The following is a 25,693-nucleotide window of genomic DNA, read 5'->3' as shown; positions in this document are numbered from 1 at the left end:
CAACCAGTTTGTTTAAACTAGGCCTGGAGCAGGTAGGACTGAGGGGGAGGCCCAAGCCTGTTCCAACCAGTAGAGCGTGCTCCTGGGAGCAGGGTGGCCTGGCCCTGGGGCAGCAGACCCAGGGATCCTGGCCTGGAAGCGGAACATGCCATGACTTTGATCTTCTAGGCTCACCGATTGGGACGGAGCTTTGCAATGGCACAGCTACGGGCGCCGTGGAGTTTTGTGTGCGAATTAGAAATCAGGATTCCGGATTTTCACACCCGAGTTCCAACAGACTTTCCCTATAAGATGACCCAAGGCGCCGCTCGGCCCTCTGCTTGGCCCTTGAAACGATGAGCATGACAGGACCACGTTTCTCCAGAATCCGTGGGCACCTAGGTCTGAAGGCACTTATTCTCAGGTCCCAGTATTTTGAGGTGAGTGTGTTTTCGGTGTAATGATGGTATTTAAAATTATCGTGTGCCCTTATATACGAAAGAGCTGCTTTCCGCGGTGCTCATTTATAACGAGAGGCGCTTTCGTAGCTTAGATCTGAGATCAGCGTGTATTAAACCCAGAGCTTGACATACTCTTGGTAATGCTTGTAAAGAGAAGATGTGTTCTTTTTCACTCAAGCATGAAAAACACTGTGACCTTGGGCGAGCGATTCGACCTTGAGGCCTAATTTCTTGATTCATAAAACAGGATTTATCGTGGCTCCTTCAGGAAGTTCCTGTGGTTTAAATGAGGACAATATTTATAGAGCCCTTGAGACTTAGTGGGTCCTGAATAAAAATGTTCTCTTCTGGGGCATCTGAGTGGCTCAGCGATTGAATGTCTGCCTTCAGCCCAGGGCGTGACCCCGGGGTCCTGGGTTCGAGTCCCACGTTGGGCTCCCTGCATGGGGCCTGCTTCTCCCTCTGCCTGTTTCTTTGCCTCTCTCTCTGGGTCTCTCATGAATAAATAAATAAACTATATTTTTAAAAATGTTCTCCTCTCCTTCTGAGCTCCTTTCCTATTCCCTCAGGATATTCACAGGCACAAAGCCTGCAGCAAGGGTCCAATTACAGAGCTTTAGCTTCAGTTCTTTAAGGAAAGAAGGTGCAATGGTTTGAACACCTCGTCGCCCTACGTCAGGCTTTCAGGCAGCTGCACTTAGTCGTCCGGTAACTCCAGGCTCCCTGGGAGCAGTGGGGTGGCCGCGGGGAGAAGGCCCTACACGATCCGGGGCTGCCCGGGGTGCCGAGCATCCCCCCATCAGTACCCAAAGAAACCTCACACACACCCCGGTTTGCTGGCCTGCAGGAGACCCATTTCCCGTCTGGGTACTTCGGGGAGTCCCTGAGCCTCACCTGTCTCGTCACCCGTGCCTATGTGACTGCCTCTCAGGCCTGGGGTCACTGCAGCCGTGCGGGTCCGTCCTCTCCGCGGCCCCGGCTGCGCACCGCCTCTGCTCCCCGCGCCCCAGCCCCCAAGGACCCAGGGGCTTGGGAGCGACATCTGTCCAGCATCTGGACTGCGGGCTCCCTCTCCGGGCTCCCCCATTGGCCCCCGGGTCCCGGCTGACGGACCCAGCAGGCCTGGGGGCCCTGTGTTCACCGTGCTTTCCCCTCCTGCAGCCTCTCTCTGGCCCTCAGTCTCCCCTCCTGCAGCCTCTGGCCCTCAGTCTCCCCTTCTGCAGCCTCTGGCCCTCAGTCTCCCCTCCTGCAGCCTCTGGCCCTCAGTCTCCCCTCCCGCAGCCTCTGGCCCTCAGTCTCCCCTCCCGCAGCCTCTGGCCCTCAGTCTCCCCTCCTGCAGCCTCTGGCCCTCAGTCTCCCCTCCTGCAGCCTCTGGCCCTCAGTCTCCCCTCCTGCAGCCTCTGGCCTTCGGTCCCTTCCGCCCTAACCCCCCAGGCTCCACCCAGATCATTCTCTCTGTGCAAGGCCGCCGCACTATCCCCCCCACACCGTTAAAGCCGGAACCTCCACATCCCTGAGCTAAACACCGGCCGTAAGAATCCCGCTGTCCATTCCGCTAATGCCGGTTAGCTGGAGGTTTCAGCCCCCCTCACCCATGTACTGTGATTTTAGCGAATCTGAACCCGACTCATGAGGTGGGGCTGCAGGACACGGAGGTATACATGAGCCCACTAGGGGCACCTGCCTCGCCCTAGGTCGTGGTCCCAAGGTCCTGAGGTCAAGTCCCGCATCAGCTCCCCGGGGAGCCGGCTCTCCCTCTGCCTCTCGTTCTCTCTGTTTCTCAAGAATAAGTAAATCTTTAAAAAAATAAAAAATAAATAAAATGACTCCACTTACACGAGACATCTAGACTAGCCAAAGTCCTAGAAGCAGACACAGGGTGGGGGACGTCAGCGGAGGTGTGGGAAGTGGGGAGTGCTGGCCAGAGGTACACAGCTCCAGTTAGAAAAGATCAGCAAGACGGGGATGTCCTGTAGGGCCGAGCAAGAGGGAACAGGGCTGTCTTATGACCATTTTGCTGAGAGGGTAGAGCCTCCGTCGAGGGTTTAGCATCATAAGTCATGAAGCCAGGCAGTAAGCTTTGGAGGGAGTATCTTCATGGCACAGGTTGTGATGCTGAAACTAAGTGTTCACGGGACTAATAAGCACAACTGCAACCTTTTACCCAGAGCTTTTTCAGTTGCCTTTAAAGATCCCTTACTTCCCTCTGTCGGGCTTGCCCCTGTCCTGCCGCCTCGCCGGTAAGCACCCCCGCTTGCTGCACACTCGTGCCTCAGCAACTGTCCTTGTGCACGAGGCAGAAGAACTTGGGTTTGGTTCCAACGATTTCTCAAAAGTGCACTTACCTCCAAACTTGTATACGTTACATATGTATAGCTGTAAATCAGATTTTATCCTGAACTTAAATTTTAGTTTTTTCTAAACCCACCTCTTTGGTAGAAAAAAAAAATCACATGCCTTAAATTATCTTTTTGTATTTATGTAAATTTAATAATGAAATTAATAAAAGTCAAGTAGAGCCAGTGTAACTTTTTCCCTAATTTTACACGGAAAGTTTGGCACATAGCAACACCATCAGTCATACTGACTTCTCACTTTAGGATATATTCTTATTTCTGTGAATTCCTCAAAAGTTGTTTTGAGGTGGGGCAAGGAAGGGCAGTATGTATGTCACTAAAATAATTATATATTTCAGTAGCAGAGAACCATATTTGATGTAAAATAAATTATTTGATTTCTAATACATTTGTCATAAGTTGAAGTTAGATTTCCACGGGATCGTGCTATCCATCCCTCAGGAAAAAGGGGAGGTCGTTGTAAATGTAAAGAACAAACTGATGCTTGCCAGAGGGAAGTGGGGGGAAGACGGGTGAAATGAGTGAAAGGGACTGGGGGATATAGGTTTCCGGTTGTGGACTAAGTCGCAGGAACGAAAGTCACGGCACAGGGAACATTGTCGACGATGTGACAACGGCGAATGGTGACAGATGGCAGCTATAGTTGCGGCAAGCATAGCACAATGTTCAGGGAAGTCGGGGCACCAAGTTGCACACCTGAAACCAAAGTAGTATTGTGTGTCAACTACACTCAAAAAAACCCCATTAAAGTCAGGTTAGGTTCTGTTTTCTTTTGGGGGGCGGGTATGTGGATGGTGCTTTCCCCAGAATTGAGAGCATACAAGGGTTTGAAATTATGAGAAGGAATTTGAAATAAAACAGCTCAGTCATAACCCAAGTTACCTTCTAGACAAATCTGAGGGAACTTTTCATGTTAAAGTTATGAAGGAGAATCAAGGGAGCCCCCTAGGTCTCACCTTATACGCCAAGTGGGTCAGATTTCACCTTATACTCCAAATACAGATACTCACCTCTGGCTCCAAGCTGTGCAGTGTTCGAAGGCAACAGGTGCTCTCTGGGTCAAGGTGTTGGGTACCCCGCCCTCTCGAGGGAGGAAAAGGAAAGGCTTCATGGTCTCAAATTTAGTAACATTGGTTTTGCTCATTTATGTGTTTAAGTGATTCTATGAGCAATTCTATTGGAAAAATCTCTATTATTACTGTTCGTAGGAAATTACTAAAGCATCAGTTAATATTTTACATATGTATTTATACACACACACACTTTAAACACAAAGAAACATCAAGTCATCCCCTTAAATCCTGCATATTGTCCCCTCCTCTTCCTCTGAGTGTTAGTGATTCTCATCTCTTTTAAACTCCATCAATTAGAAAGAATTGGGAAAAAAATGACCTCACATCAGACCCCTTAGACCTGCTGACCTGACAAGCAGCCTTGAAGATGAATCACAAATCATGTAGCTAGAAGGCAAATATTCCTTAGTTATGTGATGATGCATTTTAGTTCTTTTAAGCTACAAAACTTTATATTTTTGTATATTTTGTCAGTTTTTAACTATTCTAAAAAGATTTTAAGAGTTTATTATTTTTATTTAATGAAATTAATATATTATTAATTTTATTTATTTATTTATTTGTTTGTTTATTCACTTATAGAGCTAGAGGAGGGGAAGAGGTAGAGAGAGGAAAAGAACCTCAAGCAGACTTTCCCCTGAGCGCAGAGCCTGATGCTAGGCTTGATCTCAGGACCCTGAGATCGGGCCCTGAGCTGAAATCAAGAGTTGGACACTCTTGAATGTCCACCCAGGTGCCCCGAAAACTTCATTTTCTATGGTTGATAAAGTTGCTGCTTCTGGATAGAATCATTATGTAAAGAAGGAGGTAGCTATTTAAGGTATTATTAACGCCTCCTATTTATTTCTTGCTTACTGCGACAGGGACAGCAATTGTGTCAGCCACAGAAGAAGAACAAATGCGTATATTCAAGACAATCCCTATGGCAACACGGCTGTTACCTCTCACAAACTTTTCTGTGTTCTTGGGTGGGAGGAAAGGGGGTAGAGATGCTGCCTACACCTCTGGACACGCCCGTGGGGCTGTGAGATACACGTCAAAGACTTCTTTCTTGTGCTTTAAGGTGAGAAGCGCTCAGGAACCACTGTGCCAAAATAGTGGATTTTGAACTTTTAAAGCAATAGAATCTTTTTCTCAAAAGAAATTTTACATGGCCCCAAAAAGGATAAAACAGGTTAAAGCACAGACACAGTGAGTGAAATGGTGAAGGGTGGGAAGGTTACAGACTCCAATGGCTGGCTTCCCTTTTGGGTTTTTGTACCCCGGAGAGTCCTGAGGTGCCCTATAGGAGCCCAGGGCCAAGAAGAACGTAGTTTGGATGCTCTAGAGTTGTCTGTGTTGCAGCATACTATGTGCATAACCAAGGGAGGTGCAGATATATGTAAAATATTAGAGACTTCTTGGAGGAAGAGCTGAGAGATCACAATTATCCACAAACTCTGTGATGGTTCAGGGACCATCAAGGAGATGGCGGAGGGGACCAGTGGATGAGGCTCTATCCCCCTTCACTGCAGCACCCCTACATGTACACAATTATTCTTGTGTCTCTTTACCCTATTGGGTTTCACACCTAAGTTCTTCTTTGTTTGGGAGAGAGAGAGAGCGTGCGCGCGTGCGCACACCCATGAATGGTGGGGGGTGGGGGGGAGAGGAGCTAGTGGGCTCCCTGATGAGCTGGGAGTCAGATGGGGGGCTCGGCCCCAGAGCTTTGGGATCATGACCTGAGTCAAAGGCAGACACTCAACCGACTGCGCCGTCCCAGCGTCCCACACATAAGATTTTATTTTTTTATTTTAATTTTTTTGATGAAATGATTCAATGTCTAAAAAAATAAAAATGGAGTTTTGTCTTCTTATTTTCTAGGTGAGGAATCTGAGTACTGAAGTTGTGGTTTTTGTCTGGGTTGAATCAGTTAGTGAACAGCAGAGTCAAGACTCCAACCAGGGTGGACTGAGGAGCCAAGCCCCTGCGGGAGGGGTTGTGCAGGAGCACCTCACAATGCCAGTCTTTCTCCGATACTAACTTTCTCTTTTTCCCATTTTGGCTCTACTCGGAGGAGAGCTGAGTTTCTTCCAGAGTGACAATGCAGAGAGATGAGTCTCCCACTCAGCCTGAACACAAAGGGGACCTTTCACTGGGAGCCGTCGATCTGTATCCGCTTTTGACTAAAAGTGTAGAGAACCGGATTGTCTCGTGCTTGCTTGTACATCGCGTGGTTTTACGTATGGCGACAAGAGGGAAACGCCTGTGGTTCTAGTTTAATAGGATTTAGGTAATCTAGGTTTTCGAGAGGAGGGATGTGGCCAGGGCAGTAGAGTGAGGAGAAAGATTGGAAGGCAGCCTTCTAATCGCCTATATGACATGAGATTGAGGGTAACGGGCCCAGGGAGGGCCCCTGCCCGCAGCCTCTCTCAGCATCAATGCTGTAGGTAGAATCAGGGTATCAGCTCTCCAAGGAGCAAATCTGCAGACTGTCGGGGGGCAGGAGAAGGGGTGGTCTGGCTTTTGCCTTGCTGTTTGCATGAGCCTTTGTCCACTGGCACCAGCTGCAGAGTCTCCTCCTTCTCCTCTGCCTCTAGCTCCCTCCCTGCCCCGTTCCGGGGGCTCCAAGCGCCAGACACGAGGCCCAGGGTGGTAGTACTGCCCTGGGGCTTCTGGGGCTGCCTCTCCCACTCATGTCACCTGTGTGAGTGTCAACAGCCCGTGTGGGGGCAGACACAGAGTGTGCCACATGGGGTTGTTTCACTGATGCGTGTGCCGTCTGTACTATTTTTCCAAGAACGTTTCCTGCATATTTAGGAATCACCATTGTTCTCCAGGCATATCAGGGGAGTGTTTGCCTTTGTTCACTCCTTAGTCCTTTCTTCTTCAGTCCATCTGTCCCTCCTCTTCCTTCCTCTCTTTCTTATCTCTCCCTCCCCTTTTTCCTGCTATCCCTGGGGTGGGGGTGGGGGGTAAATATACAAAATTATACCCTATTTCTTATTTCTTGGTGTCTTGCTATGGCCAGATACTCAATGATTTATATATGTGTGTATTTATATGTGTTTGATTTTACTTTATAGAAAGATGTATTGTAGAAAATATAAATTTTATATAAATGTAATATATAATAAAATAATAATATATAACTATTATAGTTTATGTATGATGTAAGCAGAAACATTTATATTTATATAAATTATACATGAATGTAATCCTCAGATCCAACTTTTACCCATATTCGTAGACAGAGGAACTGAGGCACAGAGACCTCTGCCCTCAAGGAGCTTAGATAGACACAGGGCTGTACGTCCCAGGTCTCCCCAGCCTGTGACTTAGCTAAAGTCACATGCAGGTTACTAGGCCCAAGCTCCCAGCCCCCTCGACTGCCTGAGTCCGTCTCTACCAGGCACTGCCCCCGGCCACAGGGGAACCTCTCATGTCCACGCATGCAGGGGTGCCCCCCGCAGGAAGGCCTCCCACTCTGGCCTTTTGCTGCCACAGTCTTGTTACTACCTCTGCAGTGAGCAGGGAAAGGATGGCGCTTTAGGGGGGAAGTAGTAGGGCCAACCAGGCTCTGAAGCCACTTCACGTCCACAGACACTGGGATGGAAGGAGAGCAGAGATAAGCAAAAAAAAAAAAAACAAAACCCCCAAACCAGACCCCCATTCCAACCTCTGGGGATGAAGTGTTTTTCTCCTAATTACACTATAACCACAGAAAATAGAAAATCGCCACAAAGAAGGCTCAGGTCTCAAAGGAGAAGTTAACCGTAAAGATTAACCAGGCCCAGCAAAACGTGTATGCGGATCACAGATGCCACGAGGAGGAGTGCTGCCCACGTGCGAGCAGCCCCCCAGCTCCAGGCCCTGCCCCGGCCCCGGCCAGGCCCCGGTCCCCTCGGGGGCTCTGGAGAAGGGTCACTCCTGCTCCTCTCCCCTCGGAAACCTGGCACGACCTGCAGTTCACTGGCCAAACGGGAGCCCAGGTTGGTGAAAGGATTTGGCCCTAGTTCCTCAGAGCGGGGCCTGTCCGCCCCCACACCCATGCTTGGACCTTAGACCCAGAGAAAAGGGTGACGTTTCTTCCCGTTGCCCTGTGCCTGTGTAAGCAGAAGGCTTTGGGAACAGGTCCAGCTCCAAGTTCTGGGCCTTCAGCTTAGAAGGCAGAAAATGATTAGGATTTAACATAGCAAGTTTGGGGGATCTCTGGGGGGCCCAGCGGTTTAGCACCGCCTTCAGCTGAGGTCATGACCCCGGAGACCTGGGATCGAGGCCCAGTCGGCCCCCTGCACGCACCCGCTGCCTGCATCTCTGCCTCTCTCTCTGTCTGTGTGTCTCATGAGTGAATAAATAAAATCTTAAAAATAGCAAATTCGAGAGCTTTCAAAGTAATATTAAAAGCACTATTAACAAGACACCTTGGAGCACACGATGGGTGGATTTCCGGAGTCTTAAATTAGCCACAGCCTCACGGGGGCCCAAGCCCGCCCCCAGCTTCAGTAGTGTCCCCATAAGAAGTGTGCTTGGTGCCCTTTGGAGGGGTCGGCACATTTTAATTCGATGAGGCAGTGACTCAGCCTGTTGGAGCGTCCTGCGGCCATTCCATGCGTGAACAATGCTCTGGAAGGGAACGTGGGTCTCACATTTCCTGGTACCGACGTTTGGCCACAGAGGACAAGGAGGAAGGGAGATAGAAGCTGGTGTCTACCTGCCCGACACGACGAAGACAAGCCTCTGTGCAGGTCCCTGTCACCGCCGCACAAGGCCCCGTCAGATGGCTCTGACTCCCTCCCCCAACATCCTTCCCCTTCTCCCTCTTTATTTCTCTTTTGTCTGAATTACTCGGGAACCTGTTATGTCTGTAATTCTCCTTGCTCTCCTTTCCTTTGAGACCTCCTCGGCCCAGACCTTGGTCTCCGGATGCCTCCCCATGGGACCGCGGGCGCAGCGGCTGTGGGGGACGTGGCCTTCTGGTCCCCAACCGGCATCCTCACAGCGGGCTCTGTGCACAGATTCAGGCTTCCAGAATGAGGCCAAAGGCCCAGGAAGTCAGCCATTTTGAATGAATTAGCAACCCCGAGGAAATAATAATGAGATATTTGGAGGCTGAGAAATATAAAAATTGTTGCCTTTCTGTTTATAATCTTAGAATTGTTTTCTGGGCTTTTTTAAACCATAAAAGACTATTAAGTAGAGAGAACAGAGGCTTCCTGGGCGAGAAGTGAGTGAGGGACGGGCCACATGGGCAACGGGGGTTAAGGAGGGTCCTTGGGTTCAGTACTGGTTGTTGTATGTAAGTGATGGATCATTCAATTCTACTCCAGAAGCCACTATTACACTATCTGTTAACTAAGCATTTAAATAAAAGCAAGAAACAAACAAAATAAAGCATATTTGTTGTATTTTTCCAATAAGCATTGTATTTGCATGGTCTGCCAGATTTTGCCAATCTTTGTTATTTCCTGTCTGTGTGTGTGTGTTTTTTTTTTTTTTTAACTAAGTCTTTTACTTCAGTTGCAGGATGTTGTCGTACGGCATCATATTAGACTGAGGTGTACGATCCAGCGACTCACCAGGTCTAGACGTTATTCACAGCTCACAGGACAGGCGCCCTCTGCAATCCCATTACCTGTTTCCCCCATTACCCCCACCCCCACCCCTCGCCTCTGGTAACCATCAGTTTTGTTCTCTATAGATAAGAGTCTGTTTTTTTGTTTGGCTTTTTTTCCGCTCCCCCATATTTCTTTGTCTCTTAAATTCCACATAGGAGTGAAATCGTATGGTATTTGTCTTCCTCTGACAGACTAATTCTGCTCAGCATTCTACTCTCTAGTTCTATCCACGTCATTGCAAATGGCAAGGCTTCTTTTTTCTTTCTTTTCTTTCTTTTTTAAGTGGGCTAAATACCCAGCTTGGAGCCCAGCATGCGGCTTGAACTCCTGACCCTGAGATTCAGAACTGAGCTGAGGTCAAGAGTTGGACGATTACCTGACTGATTTCATTCTTTTTTTAAAAAAAAGATTTATTTATTTATTTATTTATTTATTTATTTATTTATGATAGAGAGAGAGAGAGAGAGAGGCAGAGACACAGGAGGAGGGAGAAGCAGGCTCCATGCCAGGAGCCCGACGCGGGACTTGATCCCAGGACTCCAGGCTCATGCCCCTGGCCAAAGGCAGGCGCTAAACCACTGAGCCACGCAGGGATCCCCTCACTCTTTTTTTTTTTTATGGCTGAATAATATCCCATTGTGTATATATATATATGTGTGTATATATATATATATATATATATACACACACTGTATTTCCTTTATCCATTCATCAGTTGGTGGACACTCAGGCTGTTTCTACAGTGTGGCTACTGTAGATAATGCTGCTATAAACCTTGGGGTGCATGTATCCTTTGTATTCTTTGGGCAAATACCCAGTAGGGCAATTGCCCGGTCATAGGATAGCTCTATTTTTAAGTTTTGAGGACCCTGCACACTGTCATCCAGAGTGTCTACACCAGTGTGCATTCCTACCAATAGTGCAAGATGATTCCCCTTTCTCCACATCCTTGTGAACACCTCTTGTGTCTTTTGTTTTTGATTTTAAACATTCTGAAAAGTGTGAGGGGATACCTTATGGTGGTTTTGATTTGTATTTTCCTGATGACGAGCAACACGGAGCATCTTTTCATGTGTCTGCTGGCCATCCAGATGTCTTCTTTGGAGAATGTCTATTCATGTCTTCTGCCCATTTAGTAACAGTTGTGTAAGTTCTTTATATATTTTGGATATTAAGCCTTTATCAGAGAGGTCGTTTGTAAATATCTTCTCCCATTCAATAGGTCAGCTTTTAGTTTTGTTGATTGTTTCCTTTGCTGTGCAGAAGCTTTTTATTGTGATGAAGTCTTAATAGTTTATTTATTTTTGCTTCTCTTGCTTCAAGAGACATATCTAATTTTTTCAAAGATTTTTATTTATTCATGAGAGACACAGCGAGAGAGAGAGAGGGAGGGAGAGGGAGAGAGAGGCAGAGACACAGGCAGAGGGAGAAGTAGGCTCCACGCAGGGAGCCTGATGTGGTACTCGGTCCAAGATCCTGGGATCATGCCCTGAGCCGAAGGTAGATACTCAACCGCTGAGCCACCCAGGTGTCCCTTCAAGAGACATATCTGGAAAGATGTTGCTATAGCCGATGTCAGAGAAATTATTGCCTGTGCTCTCCTCTAGGATTTTTATAGTTTCAAGTATCACATGTGGTCCTTAATACATTTTAAATTTATTTTGGTGTATGATGACAAAAAGTAGCCCAGTTTCATTCTTTTGCATGTTGTTCTCCAGTTTTCCCAACACCATTTGTTGAAGAGACTGTCTTTTCCCCATTGCATATTCTTGGCTCCTTTCTGGAAGATTAATTGACCATAAAGTTGTGGGTCAATTTCTGGGTCATTTCTATTCTGTTTCATTGATCTATGTTTCTGTTTTTGTGCCAACAGCATAATTGTCTTCATCACATCACATCACATCACATCATCACTACATCACTAATGTACCTTGGAGTTCAGAATTGTGATGCCTCCAGTTTTGTTTTTCTTTTTCAAGATTGCTTTGGCTATTTGGGGTCTTTTGTGGTTCCATACAAATTTTAGAATTGTTCTAGCTCTGTGAAAAATATTTTGGTATTTTGATAGTGACTACATTAAACATGTAGATTGCTTTGGGTAGTACACACATTTTAACAGTATTTGTTCTCCTATGAGCATGGAATGTTTTTCCATTTCTTTGTGTCCTCTTCAGTTTATTTCATCAATGTTTTATAGTTTTCAAACTATAGGACTTAACTCCTTGGTTAAGTTTATTCTATTTTATGATTTTTGGTGCAAGTGTAAGTGGTATTGTTTTCTTAACTTCTCTTTCTACTGTTTCATTAATAGTATATAGAAATGCAATTGATTTCTGTGCATTGATTTTATATCCTGTGACTTTATGGAATTCATGTATCAGTTCTGATGGGTTTTTTTTTTAAGTAGTCTTTAGGGTTTTCTATATAGAGTATCATGCCATCTACAAATAGTGGAAGTATTCCTTCTTCCTTACCAATTTGGATGCGTTTTATACGTTTTTGTTGTCTGATTGCTGTGGCTACAACTTCCACTACTATGTTGAATAAAAGTGGTGAGAGTGGACATCTCTGTCTTTTCCTGACTTTAGGAGAAAAGCTCTCAGTTTTTCACCATTGAGTATGATGTCAGCGGTGGGTTCATATATGGCCTTCATTATGTTGCTGTATGCTCCCTGTAAACCTACTTTTTAAAAAATCATGAATGGATGTTGTCCTTTCAAATGCTTTTTCTGCATCTATTGAAATGATCTTATGGTTTTTATCCTTTCTCTTATTGATATAATGTATCACATTGATTGATTTGTGAATCCTGAACCACCCTTGCATCCCAGGAGTAAATCTGACTTTATTATGGTGAATAACTTTTTTAGTACATTGTTGGATTCAGCTTGCTGGTATTTTGCTGAGGATCTTTGCATCTCCGTTCATCAGAGATACTGGCCTGTGGTTCTCTTTATTCACTATCTTTGTCTGGTTTTGGTATGAGGGTAATATTGGACTAATAAAATGAATTTGAAGGTTTTCCTTCCTCTCTTATTTTTTGGAAAACTTTGAGAATAGGCATTAACTTTTCTTTAAATATTTGGTGGAATTCATCTGTGAAGCTATCTGATCCTGGATTTTTTGTTTATTGGTAGTTTTTGATTACCAATTCTATTTCATCGCTGGTAATTGACCTGTTGAAATTTTCTATTTCTTAGAAACTTGGTAGGTTATATGTTCCTAGGAATTCATCCATTTCTTCTAGACTGTCCAGTTTGTTGGCATATAATTATTCTCAGACAATCTTTTGTATCTCTGTGGCATTGATTGTTATATTTCATCTTTCATTTCTGATTTTGTTTATTTGATTCCTCTTTTTTGTTTCATGAGTCAATTTGTTGATTACCAGCTCCTGGTTTCATTGATCTGTTCTATTGCACTTTTAGTTTCTATATCATTTATTTCTGCAGGTTTGAGTTTTATTAGTTCCTGTTTTCTAGCTCCTTTGAGTGTAAAATTATGTTGTTTATTTGAGATATTTTCTTGCTTCTTGATGTAGGCCTGTATTACTATAAACTTCCCTCTTAGAACAGCCTTTACTACATCCCAAAGATTTTGAACTGTTGTATTATTTTCGTTTGTCTCCATGCATTTTTAAAATTTCTTCTTTGATTTCTTGGTTGACCCATTTGTTGTGTAATAGCATATTATTTGTCCTTCATGAATTTCTGCTCTTTCCAGATTTTTTCTTGTGGTTATTTCATAGCATCATGATCAGAAAAGATGCCTGGCATGACTTCAATTTTTTGAATTTGCTGAGACTTGTTTTGTGACCTAATATGTGATCGACTCTGGAGAATGTTTCACGTGTACCTGAATAGAATGTGTGTTTTCTGCTGGTTTAGGTTGGAATGTTCTAAATATATCTGTTAAATCCAACTGGTCCAGTGTGTCATTCAAAGCCACTGTTTGCTTGTTGGTTTTCTGTTGGATAATCTGTCTATTAAGTGGGGTGTTAAAGTCCCCTACTATTATAGGGGGCTATTTTTGTTTATTAGTAGTTTTGATTACTGCTTATAACCTGTTGATTAGTTCCTTTATATTTATTATTAACCACTTTATGTATCTGCTGCTCCCATGTTGGGTGCATAAGTATTTATAATTATTATGTCTTCTGTCGGATTATGCCCTCTATGATTATATACCGTCGTTCTTTGTCTCTTTTTACAGTCTTTGTTTTAAAGTCTGTTTTTTCTAATATAAGTATTGCTACCCTGGCTTTCTTTTGACATCCATTTCCATGATAAATGTTTCTCCATCTCCTCACTTTCAATCTGCAGGTGTCTTTAAATCTAAGATGAGTCTCTTGTAGGTAGCGTGTAGGTGGATCTTGGCTTTTTTGTCCACTCCATCACCCAATGTCTTTTGATTGTAGCATTTAATTTGTTTACATTCAAAGTAATTACTGATATGTATGTTTTTACAGTCATTTTGTTTCTTGTTTTTTGGTTTTTTGTAGTTTTCCTTTGATCCTTTCTTCTCTTGCTCTCTTTCATGGTTTGCTTGCTTTCTTTAGTGATATACTTGGATTTCTTTCTCTTTATTCTTTGCATATCTCTTACTGGTTTTCGATATGTGGTTATCATTTGGTTTGTATATAACCTCTCCTATGTATAACAGCCTGTATTAAGTTATAGGTTACTTAAGTAAGTTATAGGTTACTTAAGTTTGAACCCATTTTTTACTACCCCCCCCAACCATATTTTAAGTGTATGGTGTCATATTTTACATCCTTTTATTTTGTGAATCCCTGGACTCATTTTTATGATATACTTATTTTTATTTTGTGTTTCCTACTTTTCCTACTTTTGCTTATAGTCTTTATGGGAATTCAAAGAATTCCCTTTAACATTTCTTGTAGGGCTAATTTAGTGGTCATGAACTCCTTTAGTTTTTTTTTTTAAGATTTTATTTATTTATTCATGAGAGGCACAGAAACAGGGAGAGAAGCAGAGACACAGACAGAGAGAGAAGCAGGCTCCATGCAAGGAGCCTGATGCGAGACTTGATCCCGGGACTCCAGGATCATACCCTGAGCCTAGGGCAGGTGCTAAACCGCTGAGCCACCCAGGGATCCCCTAGTTTTTGTTTGACAAATTCTTTATCTCTCCTTCTGTTCTAAATGATAGCCTTGCTGAATAGAGTATTCTTGGCTGCAGATTTTTTTTTAATCCTTTTAGCATTTTGAATATATCATGCCATTCCTTTCTGGCCTGCAAAGTTTGTGCTGAAAAATCCACCGATAGCCTTATAGGGCTTTCTTTGTATGTAATTGTTTTTCTTTTGTCTTGTTGCTTTAAAAATTTTTTTCTTTATCACTGCCTTTGCCATTTTAATCACTATGTGTCTTGTTGTGGACCTCCTTGGGTTGATTTTGATGGGGGATCTCTGTGCCTCCTGGATTTGTATATTTGTTTCTTACCCCAGATTAGAGAAGTTTGAAGAAATAATAGCTATCTCCTTCTTATCCTATTCTTCTGGGATCCCTGTAATGAAAATGGTATTATATTTGATGGAGTCATTGATTTCCCTAAGTCTATTCTCATTTTTTTCTTCTTGATTACATTATTCTGTCTTGCATGTCATTAACTTGTTCTTCTGCTTCCTCTAGCCTGCTATTTATTCCATTGTGTATTTTTAATTTCATTAATAGTGTTCTTCATTTCTGATTGGTTCTTTTTTTTTTTAATCTCTCTGTTAAGGATCTCACTGATGTTCCCCACTGTTATCTTAAGCCCAAGGAGTTCTTTATAATCATTACTTTAAATTCTCTATTTGGCATATTACATATTTTTGTTTTGCTTAGGTTTCTTGCTTGGTTTCGTCCTGTTCTTTTATTTGGGACATATTCCTCTGTCTCCTCTTTTTTTTTTTTTTTTAACATTCTGAGTCTGTTTTTATATGTTAGGAAAGTCAGCAATGTCTCGTGCTCATGAAAGTAGTGGGCAGGGTGCTCACTTTTAACAAAGTGGTGCTAGTCCTCTACCATAGGTGATGTGCAGTTGCTGCAGAGACCTGGGCCAGCCAGGGGTGTTCCACAAAGTGCACATGGGGGCACAGTGCCCACAAGCTGTGCGTGCTGAGTCTCTTCCAAAAAAGGCACACAGCTGCTACAGAGACCAGGGCCCTGCAAAGCATACAGGTTGGAAGATTCTGTGTTGGTGAGGTTTAATGCTGGTCTTTTGGAGGGAAGGAACCTGCAGCACTGGGACTGAGGCATGATTGGGAAGCGCAGGTCTGCCAAACATGGGGACGTGGGGCTTGGTGTAAGTAAGTTAGCTGGTGAGTATTGGTGCTGAACTGGTTCCCCCAGGTGGCTATATGTTTATGCTGAGGGGTGGGGAATAGAAATGGTGCCTACCAGCTCCTTTGTTCATAGAAGGGTCTCCTTAGGATCCTATCCTCTCTGGGACAGGCTCTAAGATGAGTAAATAACTTTCCTTCCCATTCATCCCAGGCAGTTTTCAAACTGCTGCTTCTGGGCTGGATCTCCAGGGGCTGTTGGCTATCTCTTTAAGGGCAGGGATTCAGCTTCCTAACACCCTTTAGGCTCTCCCAGAACTGAGTCCACTGATTTTTAAATTTAAGGCTTTGGGGTACCTGAGTGGCTCAGTTAGTTGAGTATTGACTCTTGCTTTTGGCTCAGGTCATGATCTCAGGGTCATGAGATTGAGCCCTATGATGAGCTCTGTGCTGAACATGGAGCCTGCTTGAGATTCTCTCTTCTTCTCCTTCTGCTGCCCCCTCCCTGCTTGCACATGTGCTAAATAGATAAATAAATAAATAAAATTCCAAGCTTTAAGTCCTGTTGGTTGTAAGAACTCATGAAATTTGGCCCTTCTCACTTTCAAATCCAAATGTTATGGAGATTTGTCTTCCCCTTGCAGGTTCCCTGGTGTAAGAACCTGTTTCTCACCCTTCTTAATGCCCCTCGCCCCTGCCCAACCATGGATGACCCAGAGCTCCCTACCATGTCTCTGTCCTTCCTACTGTTTTAGATGTGGCCTCTTCTCTCTCTCTCTCTCTCTTTCTTTTTTTTAAGGTTTTATGTATTTATTCATGAGAGACACACACACTCAGAGAGGCAGGGACACAGGCAGAGGAAGAAGCAGGCTCCATGCAGGGAGCCTGATGTGGGACTCCATCCTGGGGCCCCTCCATCACGCCCTGGGCCGAAGGCAGGTGCTAAACCCTGAGGACTTCTCTACTTTTAGTTGTGGAGTTTTGTTCTGTCAGTCTTTGGGTTGTCCTCTGGGTTATTTATGCCAGTGTGAATGTTTCCTGGTTGCATCCAGGGATGAGGTGAGCTAAGCATTGTCCTACTCTACCATCTTCCCAGCCTCTTTCCTTCCTGTGTGTTTTTATAATGTCTATTACTTATGTCAAACCACAGTGCTATCCTCAAGTATGAGGCCAAATTTAATGTTTTATATTTGAGTAACCTACCCTTGGTTGTTTTTGGGATTGTTCTAACCTCAAGTGATTTAAGCATAGGCAAACATATCTCAGGAGAGCATTTCTTTAATTCACATGGATACCAGAGAACCCATAAAAATAAAAAAATGATTAATTTACTATTAAATAACTAACTTTCTGTTATGATTGCTTTAACTAAAATATCATGCAATGTTTTAATATGGACTACAAATGATCTCAAATGGTACAATTTAATAAATAAGGGCAATAATAACATGGCATATGGAATCACTTTGAAGTGCTCTGTATGCAAGTGACATGTTACTACTAGAAAACTAGCAGATTCTTGAAGCTTTCTAAACAGCCATGCTACATTACCCAAATTTGTTGACTTAGATTGGTAAGTCTGTTCTCTGTCTTAATAAATTATTCCTGTGGAATGTATAAAAGAGAGTTTTCTTGATGCTGCCAGAATTCCAAACCAGGTATCTGCAGAATAAGATATGATATAGATAACTGAAACAACTACTCTTCCTTTGGCCCAGGTGTTTATTATGCAGGTGATAACATATATGATTAGTCTGAAAGACAAACGTCAGCACTATAATAGGACTGTTAACGGGAAGACAGTGAGCATAATTTCAGAGGAATAGGATAAACCATCCTTGCTGTTACTGTTGTTGTTGGCCATTTCCTTTTTTTTTCTATAAATGCTGTGATTAGTTGGACAGACTTTTGATGAATAGCACAACTCAACAGTTACTCTGAATAAAATAAAACAACAGTTACCCTTTTCTAGAATTTTATAGATTGATGGAACCCATAGATTTCAAAAATTTTAATATTATAGAGGACATTGGAAATCATCCAGCTGAACTCTGTCATTTTGTAGATGAGGAAAATGAGGCCAAAAGCAATAAATGATGCTTTAAATTGCTGTCTTTGGAAAGAATTAAGTCTAGAGTTTAGGTCTCCTAGCTTCCGGAGCAATGTTTTTTTTTTTTTTTCATCATATTATGCTACCACCAGTGCATTATCAAAGATGGAAATGGCTAATTTTAGGAGTTTCGAATAAAGAAGAGGTGTTTCCTCCTAATTCCTAAATCATTGCCTTCTGCATATCTTGATGGAAAGCACATGAGTTCTTTTAAATCCATCACTTAAAATACCTGTACCCCAAGCACTCACCAGATATTTAGACTCAGAGCAGAGGCTTCCTCAGTGGAAACAATTGCTATTGAGTTGATCAAATAAGAGTGGTCTCTAAAAAGCTAAGCATGAATAGGTGGCAATTATTGATAAAGCTATCATCCATCATGGCAATTGTAAGAATTAAGGATAATATGGTAAAATTATCAGATAGCCAACCTTCTCAATTAAAAATTTTAGGTTTCGTTTTTGCATTTTTTCTTCATTTTATATTTATGACATTGGGCACTATTGGATATACAGTGATTTATCCTCATAACATTACGTTCTAGTGGAGGACACTAGAATAAAACACACATTTCATTTATTAGTAAGTTATGCAAAAAATAAGCAGGGTAACAAAGACAGAGAATGCCTGGAATAGGGCAGAGACTAACTAAATGAGTTACAGTAGTTAGAGAAGGTCTCTGGAGAGGTGGTATTTGAGCAGGGAATGGATGAGGAGACAAAACCAACAGGTAAAGATCTGAGGGAAGAACATTTCTGTCAGAATAAAGAACATGTGTAAAGGTCCTGAGGTAGGAATGGGCTTGGTGGTAGCAGAAGCGGGGAGATAAAAGGGGAAGAAGAGTAGAAAATGAGATCACAGACGAGGTCAGGAGCCAGGTCATGTGGGTAAGGTGGTAAGCTAATAGGGCAAGAGAAGACAGAGGGGGATAAGTTAAGAGATTATTGCAATAGGATTTTTATATATTTTTTAGAAGATTTTATTTATTTATTTGAGAGAGAGAGAGAGAGAGGCAGAGACACAGGCAGAGGGAGAAGCAGGCTCCATGCAGGGAGCCTGACATGGGACTCGATCCCAGGCCTCCAGGATCACGCCCTGGGCTGAAGGCGGCACTAAACTGCTGAGCCACCCAGGCTGCCCGATTATTGCAATAGGATAAATGAGGAAAATAGTGGCAAACTAGGGAGGTCTGGGTGGAAATGGAGATGATGCAAAGTGGCAGATTTGGAGTATATCTTAAAGGTTAGCTGACAACGTCTGCTGAAGGACTATGTGTAGGAAAAAACTTGAAAATGTGGCAGACAGACTTTAAGGTGGTCCCATAACCCACTGCCTCCTGGCGTTCATGCCCTTGTGTCATCCCCTGTCTTTGAGCTTGGGTGGGACCTGTGACTAACTTCTAACCCATAGAATATGGCAAAGATAATTGGGATGTTACATCGGTGGTTATACTATATAAGACTCCATCTTGCTACCAGGCTCTTTCTTTCTCACTTTTAGCTTTGAAAAATCAAGTTTCTATGTTATCAGATGACCCACAGAGAAGGCCATGTGGCAAGGAACTGTGGGGTGGCTCCTAGGAGCCGATAGTGAGAGCTGGCAAGGGGCCAGGGCCCTCAGTCCTACAAACACAGGAACTTAATGCTACTAACAATCTCGTTGGAAGTGGATCACCAACCAAGTTTTAAGATAAGAACAAAATGCTGGTCGACACCTTGATTGTAGCTTTGCAGAGGCTTGCCGAACTCCTGACCCATGGAAACTATGAGATAAATGTGTGTTGCTTTAAGCTACTAAATTTGTGATGATTTGTAATATAGCAATAGAAATTTAACACACATGGGATACTTAATTCATCTGTTCTAGTCTTAGTGCCACAAAGTATTATAAGAAAGCAATTTATATTTAAAAAAACAATAAAAATATATTTATTAAAAAAAAAACAGTAAGAAAGCCATGATCCTCAAACACAGCCCACTTATTTTACAGATGCAGAAACAAGGCCACAGAAAGTCAAGTGACTTGTCCGAGGCCACATGGGTCACTAGCAATTAGAACCTGCATCCATCTTCCCCATCTGGAGCTCTTCTTGCTACATGATGCTGCTTTCCAGGCATTACATGTATCAAGTTTTTTTGTTTTTATTTATTTTGTTGTTGTTGTTTGCTTATTTTTTCTGTCGGTCTATGTAAAGCACTTTATTCTAGCTTATTAAGATTTAGAATTTTTCTTCTTTTGATCCATGAAGGTGTGAGTTAGAAGCTCTCTCTCTCGAGTTAGAAAAAATATCTTTCTTTACCTTATCAGGGAAATCTGTCCCATGTGTGATTCATATGAATTCCTAACCTTTAACCTGTGATGACCTGCATCATGAAAATGAACTGGCTTGGGGTTAGAGAGAACTCTTTAGAGTCCCCTAAATATAGCTAATTTTGAAACTTCCTGCCCGGTCAGAGTGCCCGGGTGGCACAGTCGGTTTAGTGTCTGGCTCTGGGTTTAGGCTCAGGTTGTGATCTCAGGATTGTGAGATCAGTCTCCGCACTCAGCAGGGAGTCTGCTTGAGGTCCTCTCTCTCCCTCTCTCTCTGCCCTTCTCACTGTGTTCTCTCTCTCAAAATAAGTAAATAAATAAATATTTTAAAAACCAAAACCAAACAAAATTTCCTGCCCAGTCATAGCAACTCTCCTCTCTCCTATAAATCTTTTGGATCTTTAGGAAACCCTTGTCCCTCCCTGTTTACGGGGCCTCCTTCTCCTGAGAAACACAGTCACAGTAATGGTCACTGGAGAGCCACTGGGTTGAGGTGATAAAAAGCAAGAAAATAGAAAATATTTTCAAGAAAGAAAGGAAGGAAGAAAGAAAAAATGGGAGAAGGAAAGAAAAAGAGAAGAAAGAAAGAAAGAAAAAGAAAGCAAGCAAGCCATGTGAAAACAATACAACCTAAAATTCCAGTATCCTGTAGTGCTCTGGATTGAAAACATGGGCCTTGAGTAGCCCTGGGATAAGATCATCTCTCACTAAAAGCACAGCCATGGTCCGCCCTACATGGTCCACCCTGGAGGCTACATCTTACATCACTTCTGTGTCCATTGTCCCAGAGACAGGAACTGGAATTTTAGCTCATGTTACTTTGGAGGTTGTTCTTCACGCAGTTCATGGAGTACTGGAAGGATTTAGCAAATCACCCTGTCCTATTGGGAACTGTAATACTCTCATGGCAATCATCCTCCTACTCTGCTGCCCTTTTTTTGGCGTCATGTTCCTACAAATTACCATAAATTACTATTTTCATTCATTTAATACTGGGATGAGACAATGGAATTCTTTTCTTTTGTGCATGAGCCAAGAGATAATCTGTGTCAGGCTGAAGGAGTGAAATAGGCAATAGGGTTAGTGTGAAAGGCGACAGACCAACATCAATATGCTGTGGACAACCACATTTTTTTCTATAGATTACAGTAATGTGGAGCTGACTCTGGATGCAATGAATCTTGTAAATAATTATGGCTTAAGTTATCAAGCTGTAAACTGGACTGCTGTTCTGCTGCTTGATATAAGCAAATCCTAGCAGTCATATTTTATATGGGAATATTTCACCTGGCCTAAGTGTAAATGAATATTTATAGCAATTCTGAAAATAATTTGAGATTACTAAGTTTCCCTATCCCTTTTGCTGTGAAGATCCGCCCGCACTCCCTGTCATCTTGCAAAAATACTATATTTACAAGTTCCCAAGATCCTGACATTAGAAAATTAACTACTTTATTCTTTATTTGTTGTTTAAAATTTAAATAACTCAGGAATGATAAAAAATGAAGTGTTGTCAGCTCTTTATACATGGAAGTGAGTCTATCCCATCATTTTCTGGAGCAGGTGTAGCTGAGGGATAGGAGGCTGGTTGGTAGAGGGGCAGGTTATATGAGGTGTACTTGGAGGGCATATGGAGGGAGAGATATACTTAGGGAAGGTCAAGCAGAGGGTAGAGGAGTCCCGAAGACCAAATCAGTCCAGTTGACGTCTCCCTAGCCAGGCAGCAGGCGGCCATAATCTTAGCCTAGCTTCTCTCCTGATCCTTATAAAAGATGGTAGATTGGTAGATGTCTGAACAAGCCCAGAAACCTAAATAACAATTATGGCGTACCACTCACGAGCCACACCTTCTTACACATTGTTTAGTAACATAAATATTATTCTGTAAAGTTCCATGTATTCAAAGCTTTCAAAAGAATACTATAGTTTTGGTAACTCAAGCATGTTCTATGGTACTGCCACCTTGTCTGATGAGAGTAATTACTCGGGATATGCATACTTTGCCTTATAGAGGCAATGCATATAGGTAGTTCCATTTTCTGAATTTCCATTAATTTAATTTAATTTTCAGTCTGAGTACTTTATATTGGATTTGATAACACGGTCATGATTGAATTTGTCAGTTCAATTAAACAAACAAGTTTGTAAAATATTATTTCAATTTGAGTATTTTTATTCCATTGCTTAGAAACAAATATAAACAAAATTAACCGAAATCAAAACAAAATCCCAAACAAATACTAAGTTGGCCAGCTGTCAAAAAAGTTGAGGCATTGGAAAACAGATTACTGGCAATACCCATATGAAGTTTTGTGAATCTACCAAGAGTTGGAGGAACTTGATTAGGATTAACTTGACTTTAGGAATTAATTCTAAATATGTATTTATAAAGATTTCCCTCTATAATGGGGAATAACTTGTACACTTATGACAGTTAAAATGACAATCATATATTTTATACAGTATCAAGAATGAGCCTTAATATAAACTGTGGACTTTGGATGATAATGATATATTAATGTAGGTTCTTCAGCTGTAACACATGTCCCACTCTGGAGCGGGATAGTGATAATGGAGGAGACTACACATGTGTGGGGGCCGGGGCATATGGTGAATGGTGAATCTTTGTATCTTCTGCTCAGTTTTGCTGTGAACCTAAAATTGCTTTTAAAAAAAAAGTCTATTTAAAAAAGAAAGAAAGGAAGAAAAGAAAGAAAGAAAGAAAGATAAATAAAATAAAATCTTTTTAAAAAATGGCAAAATCAAATGCATAACTATGTTCTCATTTAATTTGTTTTAGATTCCCATTAGCTAACATAGTAAAATTGAACATCTTTTCATCAAGTGCCCTTTTAGAGAATTTTATTTTTTAAAAATAATTTCACAAATGAGTGGGAAATATCAGAAAGTGAGACAGAACATGAGAGTCTCCTAACTCTGGGAAACAAACTAGGGGGTGGTGGAAGGGGAGGTGGGTGGGGGGTGGGGGTGGCTTGGTGACGGGCACTGAGGGGGGGCACTTGATGGGATGAGCACTGGGTGTTATTCTATATGTTGGCAAATTGAACACCAATAAAAAATAAATTTAAAAAATCAATAAATCATACCTCATCTAAATTTAAAAAAAATAATAATAATTTCACATATCATTTTGTAACTACTCTGCACAGGGAATTTATGTCAAAATGTTTAATATGTCATCTCTCCTTTGAACATTAAAAATACATAGAGGCCTTTATGCATCAGTTTATTTTACTTATATAATTCATTGTAACATTTAAGCCTGAAATAACTTAAGACTAATTTGCTTGGGAAAACTGAGACACATAACAGATTTCTTGGTCTTAATGCATTGGCACAAAGCATCCATAGTTATTATTACTGCAGAATTAAGCATGCTTTCAGAAATCTGACAATGTACAATTGGGGAAATTCCAATATTACCTATTTAGATGTTGTGTCAGAGAATAAAAATAAATCTAACACCAATTATCTCATATTCTTGCACTCTAAATAAATAACCAAATTAATCATCCTCACCCTTAAATTTCTAGAGTTCTCGTTTTTTACAGTAATATCTGGCTTTCATTAGCATCTTTTAATGAACTCGTCCATGCTGAGCAAAAATAGTTAAATCTAATAAACAATTGGTCGAAATACATTCCCCTGCATTGAAATAGGTTTTTTAAATTTTGTTTTGTTTTGTTTTTATGGTTATTTAGTTTTGTTTTTTAATCAGCAGCTTCATCCTGGGCTGGTTAGGATCAGAGCTCTGACCTCCTGCTTTGACCTTAAGACTGCACAATCCTGTAATTATGATGCCTCTTGCCTGTATATATATATATATATATATATATATATATATATATATATATATGCCGAGGCAAGGAGCTCATTATTATATTTATTTTTGGAATATGTATAATAATAAGGTTTATGAAGGTTGCAATGAATCATTGCCTACCAATAGTTTTATTTATTAGTAAATAATAATATATCATGATTAAAAGGGATTAGGATGTTTTTGTTTCCAGTTCAAAAAAAATAAAGAAAAAATAAACATAAACTGTAATAAATATAAGTTCTGCAAAACAGCATTGAAAATACAATTTTGAATGGAGTTTAAAGTTGCAAAATGCTTCATTATTTATACTTTTGGGGGGAATCTTCCCCAAAATGGCAAAATCGATTATTATGGTATCATAGGTATTATTGGAAACATATTCATATTTGGTAGCATTATATATATATATATATATGTATATATATATATATATATATATATGAATCAAATATTAGCCTTAAGTGAAACTGTAAGCAAAATGATTTCGTGACCAGATGGCTTAATAAAAACAATACTTTTTATGTTTTTCTCACAGCATAATTTTTACCTAAAATGTACTCTCGTCCTATATCGCAGCCTTTCATGAACATCACCAATGTCAAGTCTTCCTCAAGGCCTTTCCTAATTCTTTCTGCTTCGTATCACTTCCCTCTTTGAGCGTCCATTGTTTGTGTGCCCCAAAAATACTTTTATTAATTCTTTGTCAGTTACAAAGGCTTTTCAACTTTAAGCGACAGAGAATCTGACAATGGACTAGAAAGATGAGGTTTTCTTCTTTTCACATGACACAGTATGTGGGGTGGGGGGGTGGTGGTGGCTGATAGGTATCTGCCAGCAGCGCCTTGATAGCAGGCCCAGCATCCTGGTGATTCTCTTGGTCTTGCCCTTTTGACTCCTAGATGGCGGCTCTACCTGCTCTTGCTAAGTTTCATCCTTGACATGTCCTTCCTTCGGCAAGCTGGGAAAAAAGAAGCAATCATGAGAGGGGATGAAGCATCCTCTTTGTTTTTTTCATGAATGAATGCCTGTGTAACAAAATAAAAATATTTTGATTCAGCAAAATGCGTTTTAATCAATAATGAGCAACATAAGAAAACATGTATTTCATTTGTAAATAAAAATTACAAAAGGTCTGTATTTGGAAATCATTTGTACTTTGGGGGGAATTTGTTAATTCTGATGTATAAGATCAGAGTGGGAAAGAGAGAGAAAGAGGTTGATTTTTATTTTTCTCAATCATAGAATTTTCTGGGTTTTTTTTTTACAACTGTTATGAAATGAAGATCTGCTTTTAGCTTTTTCAGCTTTCCGACAAAAGTCCCTTCCAACTTTTCCTTTTCCTACTGAACTCTTCATGTTTGATGCCTTAAATAAAAGTGTTTTGGTTTCAAAATTATTATTGTTTTATGTTAAATACAGATCCTGGAAAACAATACTAATAGACTTCTATATAAACGGCCTTGTTGGACACAACCATTTCTTAAAACTATGTTTGGCTCCTGCCTTCTTTGTTTTCTCCTGGCATTTTTTCCCTCTTTTTGTCAGTGCAGATAGGTAGGTTTGCACCAGAACTGGACCTCAGCGTGCAGATGGTCCTTAGAAGGAGGCCCTTCAAATGCCTGAGATACCAGTAGCCAAGCCTCGCCTGGGTTTAAGCAACAGAAATGGAAGGAGTCC

General features: G+C 41.6%; 1 long non-coding RNA gene across 1 annotated transcript; it reads left to right on the top strand.

Moving 5' to 3' along the window:
- On the top strand, window positions 1–25,412 carry LOC121480590. Its single transcript, XR_005985019.1, has 3 exons — window positions 1–419; window positions 5,734–7,841; window positions 24,916–25,412. It is a non-coding gene; the product is annotated as an uncharacterized LOC121480590 (long non-coding RNA).
- The last annotated feature ends 281 nt before the right edge of the window (window positions 25,413–25,693 follow it).

Source organism: Vulpes lagopus, chromosome 22 (genome assembly GCF_018345385.1).
Source record: "Vulpes lagopus strain Blue_001 chromosome 22, ASM1834538v1, whole genome shotgun sequence".
In the NCBI taxonomy this organism is placed as follows: Eukaryota; Metazoa; Chordata; class Mammalia; order Carnivora; family Canidae; genus Vulpes; species Vulpes lagopus.
Note: the sequence above shows the minus strand (reverse complement) of the source record. Positions and strands in the feature narration are given on the sequence as shown.